Source organism: Zea mays, chromosome 3 (assembly GCF_902167145.1).
Source record: "Zea mays cultivar B73 chromosome 3, Zm-B73-REFERENCE-NAM-5.0, whole genome shotgun sequence".
NCBI classification, from domain to species: domain Eukaryota; kingdom Viridiplantae; phylum Streptophyta; class Magnoliopsida; order Poales; family Poaceae; genus Zea; species Zea mays.
In genome coordinates, this window is record NC_050098.1 from 183,746,402 (window position 1) to 183,758,731 (window position 12,330).

General features: G+C 45.0%; 1 long non-coding RNA gene across 2 annotated transcripts; it reads left to right on the top strand.

Annotated features, from left to right (window-relative positions):
• The first annotated feature begins 4,554 nt into the window (after nt 1-4,554).
• LOC103651001 (uncharacterized) lies at nt 4,555-6,124 on the top strand. Of its 2 annotated transcripts, XR_564522.4 has the most exons (4): nt 4,555-4,638; nt 5,342-5,532; nt 5,633-5,728; nt 5,807-6,124. It is a non-coding gene; the product is annotated as an uncharacterized lncRNA (long non-coding RNA). The 2 variants fall into 2 exon arrangements; XR_002268452.2 differs by having other exon boundaries at nt 5,633-5,815.
• The last annotated feature ends 6,206 nt before the right edge of the window (nt 6,125-12,330 follow it).

Genomic DNA, 12,330 nt, shown 5'->3' on the forward strand with positions numbered 1-12,330 from the left:
CTTGACTTTGTTTTATTTCTAAAATAGTGACGCCTTTCTCCTTTGATGTTTTGGTTATTTTTGTAGACACATTTTTTTGGATTCTTATGTGCTTTATTGCAGTTAGTCTTCCCACACGTAGTCATGGTAGGCTACCAGATTTTGATGTGCATTTTGTATATATTCAACCAAACATTGTACTCACATTATGTGTGTACATATTCTGTTTTCCCTGCATGGTACCATGCCCTTATCAAATTGGTTTTCTGAATAATGTAGTAATCTACATTGAGGAAACACATGCATATTTTTTGCTCTATTTTATCATATCGATTTTGTAGCAATGCACGGGCATATACCTATTCTCTACTATTCTATATGAGCCTAACGAGGGCGTCCACAACTACACCGTGCCCCCACCCCCGTCAACCACGCGCGTCATGCCCCCGCCCATGCTCTCCCGCGATCTTCGCCGCCGCGTCTTCACCACCCAAGCCCGTGATCTCCGCCGCCGTCCGCACTAGGGTCATGTCAGATCTGCATTTGGTGGCCCATCCCCATACTCATCCTCATCTGCACGCCCCCGCCCATGCTCGCCCCGGATCTCCGCCGCCGTGTCTTAACCATCCTCGCCCGTGATCTCCACCGTTGTACGCACTTGGGTCAGGTCAGATCTGCGTTTGGTGGCTCGTCCCCATCCTCATACTCTTCTGCGCACCCACGCCCGCTTCTTCATCCCTGCCCACTCCTGCGGTACGATGTGGTGGTGTGCCTGGACATACTACTTCATCCCCGTCCACTTCATCAAGAGGAGGCCACTGCACTTGGGTAGTACGATGTGCTGGTGTCCCTGGATTTTTATTTGTGTGTGGTCGAGCTGTTCCCAGGCCCGTTCAAGGCCATGCGTGCCTATCTGTGTGCCGAGGGTAACACAGAGGACACCGTCCGCCAGGCTGGCTGGCAAGTCGTCCCCGTAGCTTCATCTCCATTAAGGGGATTGGGAACAAGAGGAGGCCACTGCACTTGGGACTTCGAATAGATAGTTATGTAAGTTTCTAATTGTTTAATTTCTAATTGATATACTAATCTTCTACTGTTGATTCATACAACACAGGGAACCTGAGAGTCATGGGGCTTCACCTTCTATCCGTGTTTTTACTAAACACAGTTGGACATACTTGGTGTCTATTTTTTTCTGCTTAACATCATATGTATGATCAACAATTAGAGAAGGTAACATTTCTGTTCAACACACTTCTGGAATAAGAATTTGTTATTTTCTAGAATTTTCAGTGACCTTTGTATATATTCAGTAGCACATTAGTTTTGCCATAGCTGAAATAAACACTGGTCAGAATTCAACATGAATGTGCCTAATTATTTAACACATTAATTCTAAGGCGGTCACCATACCAGGTAGAGTAAATAAGCTAAGGAAAGAGGTGTGGTGCATAGCAATAACCTAAACAACACAAATAATAGTGAATCAGAAGGCACTGATGGTGAACAAGTATATGTAGTCACTGACGGAGAACAAGTATATGTGGAGAACACATAGCTAAATTTTGCCTTGGCACATAGCACTTGTTAAGGAGAATATAGAACAAACAAAACAATTATCAAAAGGGACTATTTTTTCATTTTCCCTTGCTCGGCCAGATGTTTGATGCAAATACACGATCTATTTAAATATTTGAAAGAAGCAATGGAGATAAACCAAATTAATATGAAACAATTCAAGTAAAATTGACTACCATGTATTGTGTAGAACTCCTTCAACTGGTTTTATAAGCAGAACACAATGTTCAAACTCGCAGAATGGACATGCTATTTTTGTCCATCGAGGAATCCGACAGTCAAACATTGTGCATTTATCTCAAAAGGAATTATAAGACAATGATCTTGTCTTCCTTTGTTAGCACTATACAAATTATGTTTTAATTAATAGTCAGCTGAAGTTAGAGCTTAAACTATTTTGGTCTGTCCATTTAGCTCAACCTTCTTTTGGCTAGGAATATACAAATGTCTTGTAAGCCGGATTCCTCGATGGGTCGGTATATAGTCCCGTAAGGACTTTTGTGCTTACATCTATAGTTTTAGCATGGTTTCTTGTATTGTGTACACGAGACTGACCCAAAACTATTGATCGTTTTATACTATTTGGGATTTCTTCGGAAAGGTTATTTGAGAAATCGTGTATGCTTGTTTTTGTAAAATTAGAAGGAAAAGAGAACAACTACGAAGTGTATGGGGTTGCTATTTACTTTGCATGAAATTTAGACAGTGTTTGACTGCCCTGCATGATGATGTTGCTATTTACTTTACGTGCATTTTGACTAACGATTTGTTGCTATGTTCCTGAGGATCTATGGATATCTGCTTTCCTGTTGGTACTAAGGTTTGCTCCCATCCCTGCCTTCTTTTATACCATGTTTGCAAAGAATTACCATTTTACCTGCTATTTTTGTTTGCTATTCTTAAGGAAGCAAACAGGAAATTTTGGACTGGTACCTGGATTAATGCTTGAGAAAAAAGGTGCATGACATCAATATTGCTATTCTATTTGTTCTATAGAACCTTATGTGGAAACGTGCATTACACAGTCCCAGCCTCCTAGAGACTATAGGTATGCTGTTATATATGTTTGAAGAAAACAGAGAAAATGAAAATTGTGTGCTTAGTAATTGTATGCGCTGCTTTACTTTTGTCATGTATTGATTGAAAGTTTAAATATGCCAGCTTTTCATTCACTACACTAAACCAGTTAACTTCCTTTCACACCGGTGCACCCAAGACATGGTATGCAGTGCCTAGGGGCCGAGCCTCAGAGCTAGAGGAAGTTATTCGTGTACATGGATATGGAGTAAACCCTGACCGCCTTGGTATTTGTCCTTTCTCATGCTCGCCATCTGCATGTTTCGGTTGTGGTCTAGCAGGTTCCATAAATTTGTATTGTTAATCCACGCAGCATCGCTGGCAGTGCTTGGGGAGAAGACAACATTGATGTCTCCAGATGTTCTTGTAGCCGTGGTGTGCCCTACTGTAGGTACAAGCTCTGAAATGGCTAGAGTTTCCATTGGGTCAAATGTTCATGATATTTTCAGACATCAGATCTTATGATTTTTTTTGCTGATATGTACTGTTTCAGGTTAGTACAGTATCCTGGAGAGTTTGTGGTGACATTCCCAAGGGCATACCACATTGGGTTTAGTCATGGTTAGTTATGCCATTGAACTAATGATGCCTTTTTGGCACAGCTTTATTGAATTGATTGTGATGTGCTATTTGTTAACTATGTTTATTCCAGCTTTGCTAGATTTTCACCTTCATGGTATGAGCAGTATAAACAAAATAATAATGGTTTCATGGACAATCCTTAAATGGATCAGTGCTCCCCTCATCAGTTATATAACAAACTGAGGGTGCTCGAGATATCTCTACTACTCTATATGTTCTTAGTGTAGGCGTCCACACAGGGTCTGTTCTGCCCGCCGCGAGCACGCCGCGATTTCTCCACGCGCAGCCCTCGCAATCCGCCGCCTTTCCATCCGCGGCCAATCCGCCGCGCCAAATCCGCCGCCACACTCCCTGCGCCCGCAACGCCCGCCCGCCGCGATTTCTCCACCCGCAGCCCCCCGCAATCCGCCGCCTTTCCATCCGCGGCCGCAATCGTTTCCATCCGCGGCTGCAATCCACCGCGCCAAATCCGCCGCCACACCCCTGCGCCCGCAACGCCCACCACTGCGCCGCCCTTCCATCCACGCGCAGCATGCCGCGATCCACAACTGTTGTGCCATCCTCGCCTCGCATGCCACGCCATCCCCCCGATCGTCGGTGTCGCCCAAAAACCGCGCGGCCCTTCCATCCACGCGCATCCGTCGTCGGCAAAGTCTGGGCCACCGTGGTCAAGCTTGCTGATGTCGCCATCCTGTAGCACTTCACCGCGGGGTGGTCTTTGTGACGAATCGTCGTCAAGCTAGATCTGCAGCGGTCAGGGGCGGATTTGGGACTAACGAGCCACTGCTCCCGATGGCGGCATTCGCAGCCCCTTCCTTGTCCTCGCGCATCCTCCTCGCCTCGCCCCACTCCCCGCCCACTCTCCTCCGCCTGCGCCGCGCGGGCGGCCGCTCTCTGGAGCTGTCGTCACGGCGCGGCGGGAGCGCGCGCCTTCGGGTCGTTCGACGAGCGGTGACGGAGGAGGATAGCGGGACCGCGCGCGGAGACGAGGAGGTGGAGGAGGCCCCGGAGGAACCAGTGGCTGGCCGCGACCTCATCACGCTCGCCGCCTGCCTCGTGGGCCTCCTCACCGGCGTCTCCATCGTGCTCTTCAACCTCTCGGTAGGTAGCCACCTAGCGAGCTCGGTTTCATGTTTTCATCCCCGGTGCCAAACGGAGGCCGTAGTACGTTTGAACTTCAGAGGCGAATTGGTTGAAGGCAACTGAACAGCGGGTTTGGTCTTAATTTTGACATTCAGCACTGCTTTGTCTTGTAAGTACATTTAATAAACCATATTAAACAATGATCCACTTTTTTGTATTCTGACAAAAAACTATTTCTATGTATCTTGTAGATTGATGTCTATTCGTTTGGAATTGTCATGTGGGAGTTGCTTACTAGGGAAGAGCCATACTCTGGTATGCGTGCTGCTGAAATTATTGGTAATGTCCAAAGTTCCCTATATGTACAATTCTATGCCTTGATCTGTTATGACACTTTCCACCATGTTCTGACCTTACCTTTTGATATATCTTAGTTAGAATAAGTTGTGGACTTAAGAACTGTGAACAGAGAAAGTTTATCTTCTAGAATTTACTTGTTTGGATTTGGATGCAGCTTTGAAAGAACAAATAAGGCTGAGCTAATAGAAAAGAAGGTTGTATGTTTAGTGGACATATAAATGGGTCAGTTGTAAATCCCCAAATATCTTGAGTAATGAAGGTGGGACATATAATTAAATAGCGGACTTCAATACAAAACCAGATTATGTAGTTGGCGCCGTAGCTTGAATCGGATTATTTGCAGCTGCAATAATGATGAAGGTTGAAGGATATAACAATCTAGGTGTATGGTGTAATTATGTGATTGCACTTGCAGAATGTTTTTCTTTTTTGGATTTTCCTTTGATAGCATGACTTTTTCTCCCTTTGCATAGTAACATTGGACAAACCAATGACAAATTGGTAGATGTGGATTTGCCCGACATTGTGATGCACTGCTGCATCATATTCAATAACAGATGTACTACAGTATACAGATAGGGGATTTATGTTGATTTTTGAATCTTTAGTCATAAATATATCTCGCCTAGGCTTGTTGTTATTATGTCACAGCAGTGATCTGATTACAATGCCTTTTTTCTAGGGGGCATTGTAAACGATTCCCTACGTCCTCAAATTCCTTCATGGTGTGATCCTGAGTGGAAGGGGTTGATGGAAAGCTGTTGGTCCAGTGATCCAGCTGAGAGACCGTCCTTCACGGATATATCTCAAAGGTTGAGGAAAATGGCCGCCGCAATGAATGTGAAGTAAAGGTCCGGAAGCCATATTTGTCTTGTATGTGTTCCCCACATCCAATATATATAGCGATATACAAGACGAAGGCAGAGTTCAAACAGGATTATTTTGAGTAAATATGTTCCATATGTCTTGGCAGCATCGCAGTTGATGACCCTACTCCAAGTGATAATTTATCAAGTGCTGACTTCATGGGAGAACATCTATGTCATGGAGATTCCAAAGCATGTTTGATGTGAGTCTGCCGTTCGGTTTGTTGTTTACTCCTTGTATGACCATTAGCAAAAACTGAAGTTTCTGTTTCCTGTTGCAGGTTTTCTTTTAATCCTAGAGTAAACCGGCTACCATTTGCCTTCCGTCGAAAACAAGTATGCTATTTGGCGCATTGTCTTGATGGGAGCTGTTGCACTGTCATGTAAATAAGTTTTGACTTGTTGGCCCGTAGTAGATGTGCAAAGTAATAGGCACGATCACACAGTTACTTTTTTCCCCATATAAATTGTGTTCTAGGATAGGTAGAACGAACATGACTGGAGCGATCCTTGTTCAGATTGTAAAGAAAAGGACAGAGCCAGTGCTGACGGTTCTTATATGAGTGGGGTCTCGTCAAAGAATAACCAAAAACAAGTCTTATACTTCATCTTGCAGAGAGGTTGCATCCAATCTAGGGCTTTGGCACGGTAGAAAGGTTTCAGTTTAACCACTGTGCTAGACCTGCCCCCTTTTTCAGTTTGTACTTAGTCTAAAAATAAGAGTATACTGTTTTCCATGTATATACCATCACTTTCTATTTGAATGTCCCAAAAAACAAGAGTATACTGTTTCCCATGTATGCACCATCACTTCCAATTTGAATGCCCATATATCTGCAGGCATAGTGGAGAGTGATTGATGGGCAGTGTGATGTATGGCTGTCGCGCGCGTCGAACATTTTCATCTGTTGGTCTCACGTACCTCCCTGTTTTGTTCCTATTCCCCCCTTTTATGTAGGAGAATGCCTTGTTACAGTTTTACTAATAACACGGGGTGTGCTTTGTGCGGCTTAGCCTCGCAGTCGCAGGACCTGTCTAACAAAGAACAAAAGAACTCCCAACTTGCTGACCAAACCACACGGATAATTTCGCCACCTTGGTAATCTCTACTACTCCTTATGTCTTTAGTGTGTGGTGATGCTAGATCTTGAATGTGATGATTTTATAAATGATATGTTCCATCACTTCTTGAGGACTCTTAAGTAAGAACTATCTTAAATATTCTTACCTTCATCTATTTCTCTTCTTTCTGGATTTCTTGATGCACTAAAACTGTTTTTGCTAAGATATATCCTGGATACATTCTCAAGTTCATTTAAATTTGTCTAGCATAGTTTATATGTCTAAGATTTATTAAGTAACATGAGCATTTGATGGCTCCATTTTTTCCTTGGATCTGTTAAATGAAATCACATAATCTACTTTTGATCTTATTTGTTTCCTATTTAGATACTAAAACTATATGTGTGTAATTTTGTCGGTCTTACTTAACTGCTAATGTTGAAATTTCAATTCTAAACTCGTCATTGCTCCGCAAGACGCCCAGTATTTTATTGAATAATGATAAATGAATCTTTTTTATTTTGTTCTTAATCTTTGGTTTACTATGTCCTACTGCTAAATTTGTTAAATAGGCCAGATCTCTTGGTTTCAGAAGTATGATGTATTTTGTATTATTTCTACAAGTTTTGAACTTTACTGTGTCTTATTTCAGTTCTGGGCATTCAGAAGCCGTCATATGCTGCATGAAAACAATAATAATGAGATTGGTAATTGAGGAGAGTGAGGATGTCCAACCACAGATTGCTTCATGTCTACCCCAAAATGTTAGAAAAGAAGAAAAGGTATCATCCTTAATTTTTTTCTCATATCAGCAACATAGATTTATTTACAACTAATTAAGTACTCAGTGTAGGCGTCCACATGCGTGTGTTCTGCCTCCATAAATCTTGGTCTGCAAACTCTCCATCTCGCACGCCGGAGCGGCCACGGCAACGACGTGGACTGGTGGGCCTTCGGCGTCTTCCTCTACGAGCTCGTCTACGGCCGCACGCCCTTCAAGGGCCACACCAAGGAGGCCACCCTCAAGAACATCCTCTCCAAGCAGGCCACTTACCCTCAGCTGGACGGCGAGGCCGACGCCTCCGATCCCAGCTGCGGGACCTCGTGGGGCTGTTGCTGGAGCGCGACCTGCGCCGCCGCATGGGCGTCACGCGCGGCGCCACCGAGATCAAGCGGCACCCGTTCTTCGCCAGCGTGGACTGGGCGCTCATCCGGTGCGTGGCGCCACCAGTGGTGCCGGACAGGGACGCTGTGGCCCCCGCGGGCGGCGGTGAGCCGGTGACCGGAAGGCGACCAAGCTCGGGAGCTGGAGCAGCATGAGCAGCAACTGCGGCAGCAAGAAGCGGAAGAGCAGCAGCAGCAGCTTCGGGAGGAGACCCACATCCACCTGCGAGGAAAGGCAGGGGGTCTTCCGCATGCTCATGAGCTGGAACCAGGAGAGCCGGTTCAGCAACAAGATCAAGACGATGACAAGCAAAGAAAGATGAATGAAACGAAGTGTTCTTAGCTTGGTGTGATTATTTGGGGGGTTGCTTGCTGGAGGGTTTTTGTTCGTTTAGTATCTAGCCTTAGCTTACTTATTACTTTTGTTAGTACTCTACTAGCAGAGTATATGCATAGAGTCAGTGGTGTGGCTGTGGCGTGGTGGCGTGGATCAGATCATTGATTTGATCGAGCTGTACAAATAGTGAAGCGATACATGTCACTGAGTTGATCAGTTGACAAGGTGGTTTGGACCATGTTGAGGCACAGAGAAACTTCATCCCTGAGTTTTAGTTTGTCTGGCTTTGCTCGTCATTTTGTACTTGTTCTTCTCACATATTTGTTGCTTAGAATTTACTTCAAACTCACGTCCTTTTAGCAATATAACACATATTTGTACATACGTTATCTATACTACTATATGTTTCCATTGCAACGCACGGGCACTCACCTAGTGTGTATATATATATATATATATATATATATATATATATATATATATATATATATATATATATATATATATATATATATATATATATATATTGTTGACATTTTATTAGAGCCATTACTAACTACAGTAAGTATGGAAGAACATGAGAGTGAGACCTAAATTAATCCTAGTGGCCGCGCGTTTCGCCGAGAACAAATCCAGCTAGTCGTTTCGTAGTCGTAACGCAGCAAGTAGTTGACTAGTTGTACATTGAACACAGCCAGCGACGTCTCCTGCGGCCCTGCGCTACAGTGTACGGAGTATATGGAACATTGGAACAAGCACCTCACGCAAACACAGTGCTATGTATGCAAACCCCGTACTGCTGCGCGCGGTACGTGCAGCCCTGTCTTTAAGCTTGTGTGTGTGTGTATTTTTTTTTTTTGCCCCCGTGTTCACTGTGCTCGAGTTCAGAAGCCTGACTCCCGTCCCAAGCCCCGTTGCGTTCACCCGCAGAAGATGCTGCCTGCCGGGGGCTGGGGTCTGGGGAGGAGTAGGGCTGAATATCGAGCCAGCTCGGCTCGGCTCGTTCGAGCTCGAGCTGGCTCGTTAAGCTAACGAGCTGGCTCGACTCGGCTCGTTAAGGTAGCGAGCTACAGAGTCAGCTCGGCTCGACTCGTTTACGAGCTCGAGCTGGCTCGTTTAGCTCGCGAGCCAGAGCAGAAAAAAATAATATATGTATAATAATCAATTTCTAGTTAATTTCAAACTAATTTAAAACATAAACTAGTAATTATACTCATAGTTTCACAGACCATATCAATATAACACCAAATTAACACAACTCATCACTCATCAATTCACTATTCACACACATATTCAGCAGTTTAACCCACACTTATATTCGTATAGACCAATTTCATACATAGACATAATTCATCAATCATTAGTTTAACTTATAGGTTATAAACACCACACATACATATAACATATTCATCAATTGTTACGTAAATGATATGTATATAGTTTTGTTTTGCTGAAATGTGATAGCTCGTTTAGCTCACGAGCTGGCTCGTTAACAAACCGAGCTGGCTCGTTAACGAACCGAGCTAGGATGTCAGCTCAGATCACGAAAAAATTCAAACGAGCCGATCCGAGCCGAGCTGGCCACGAACCGAGCGAGCCGACGAGCCGCGAGCATTTTGTCCAGCCCTAGCGAGGAGAGCAACGCTGCATCGGCACGCAGCCGGTGCTCTGGTGGCGCCGACAGCGACGCGTCTCGCGGTCCAAATGGGCAGTATTATTATTAACTGCGCTATCGGAACTGATGATCGGCTCTCGGCTGGGCTCGCTGTCGCTGGTCGCTGCCCCAGCATGTTCGTCTGCTTGCGGCGTTACTCCTGAGTCCTGACAGACAGCGGGGGGGGATGGGCATACCCCGCCGGGGCAGGCCGTTTCTGGTGTCCCGCCCGCCCGAGCACAGGCAGCAGGGGCACATGTGAGGGGGGCAAACTGCCAGATGATTCATTCACCTACCTAGTGGAATGGATGCGACGTGTGATCCCGACGATTCTGCTGAAGCCTCAAGGAAAAAGGATTCGCAACATGTGGGCTGTGCAGTCCTGCGCCGTGATTCCGAGTATTGCCGCGTTTATTTTTGCGGAATTACGTTAGGTCAAGACATGTTTAGTCGTGCCATCATGTGGGTAAGTATAGATCACTGCGTTGATCAAGGGGAGCTCGGAGATCCTCGTCGCAGACGGAAACGGAGCGCTAAAGCAGTAATTACAGGGTACACATCTCATTTCCACTTCACCCACAAACAAACAAACATGAATCAACAGCGACAGAGAAAGTGCCCCCCCCCCCCCCCCCCCCCAAACAGTAGCTCATCATTTCATCCCATAATAATAGCGTTGGTGAGTGATGACATCGAACCGTGTCATTATCAAAGAGAAGAAGAAAAATGTCGCCATGCATGGACGGACGACCTCCGCACCTTCAATCATCATCGATCGGTAGCATTTCGTGGACTTGTACGTGGTCATTCATTACGGCCCAGCTATCTTTCAGTACTCTATTCAGCCCAACATACCAAACTGTTCGGCCTGATTCATGGCTTCGTGTCACCTTGTGGGGGGCTCCATATTTTCGGCGCATCCAAGCGCACAACTAGAGATGGCAATGGGTCCAGAACCCAACTATCCGATGGATTTTACTCGATATAAAGACAGATATGAGATGATTTCTCTACTCGTTGATATGTTAATGAGCAAGAACCTCTACCCATTGGATAGACAGGTACGAGTTGGACTGCCCATATCCGTCTACCCATAGATAAAATATACCAGTATCAATACCACTCTAACCATCTAATATAACCTACCTTAGTTAAAATAAAACTCTCTCTAGCTATTATTTACCTAGCTTCCAAGTTATGTAATCATATAATTTGTTATATGTGAAGTTGAACTTGTTTTTGTATATGTATTTAATATTTTGAGTGATTGGTATATTGAAATTTAAAACTTTCCTAGCGGGTACGGGTTACCCGACGAGTAAAATTACCTACGCGGGTACATGTATGGGTAAGATTTTATATCTGCGAGTATATATGGGTAACTCAACATGTATAATTTTTTTAATGTGTACAAATATGAAATAGTACTATCCGATGGTATGTACCTGGTGCCATCCTATGCACAACAAAGGATCCACTTCCTGCGGTAGAAAGCAAAAGAGAGACACATCGCAACGAAAATTTAACTATTTATCACCCTTACATATGACAACCATTTTCATTGTATCTATAACGGAATTGCCATTATTTTAAAAGATACCACATTTTTATCATTTTTGCTTAACATGGACTGATCCGAAAAATGTCCCTTATGTCCTTCTTTCCTCGCTGACCCAAGGCGCCAAGCTGACACCGATCCACCCGCACCGCACCGATCGTCCATGGCGCGGGGCAAGGGCAAGCTGCCCAAGAAGGTCTGGGAGCTCTCCGTCCTCTGCGACCCCCACATCGGACATCGGCACCACCAGGTACACCGTCCTTGTCGTCCAACATGTATGCGCTCTGCTCTGCTGGCCGATGATGATCGAGCTGCCGGTCCAACCGTCCAACTGCAGGACCATGGAGGAGCTGATCGAGAGGTACAAGGCTGCCAGCGGTGGAGAGAAAGCAACAGACGGCTGCGGCGACAACATAACGGTCAGTAGCAGTAGGCCAGTAGCTACCAGTTCCCTCCCAACTTGCCGACGGTCGGCATCATGTGCTGGTTCTCTTCTCGTGTCCAACCAGCATCGCAACACTGGAACATCCAATTCAGCAACTATATGATTTGAGATGTTATTGGACTGAATCTTACAATGCTTAGTACAAGTAGACAACCCTCTGTCCTCTGCTCTCTCTCTCTCTCCCTGCCTTTCTAAAAGCTTCCATCATGTCTGCCAGGACCCAAACCAAGAAACCACGGTGCTGCTACAGCAAATCAACCGGCCTGCTTCAGAAGGGACTGAGGTAAATTGTTACTCACAGCTTTACCTTGCAGTCTGTAGAAATTGCCTACAGGTGAGGTCAGTTTACTTTCTGAAGAACAAACTCTGCTGCCTCGGGCTCGAAACACGCATCATGTCACTCTAAAACTAAAATCATTCCACAGCAAACATGGAAAGGAAAAGGGGAAACGTTTGCAGTCCGCCATTAACTCTGACAAAAAAAGGATTCGTTCCAAAAACATAATCCTGACAAAAAAAAAGGAAGCATTGTTTTGGGTAGGTACATCTACGGGAACAGGGCGAACGAGCACTTGAATGTTGACG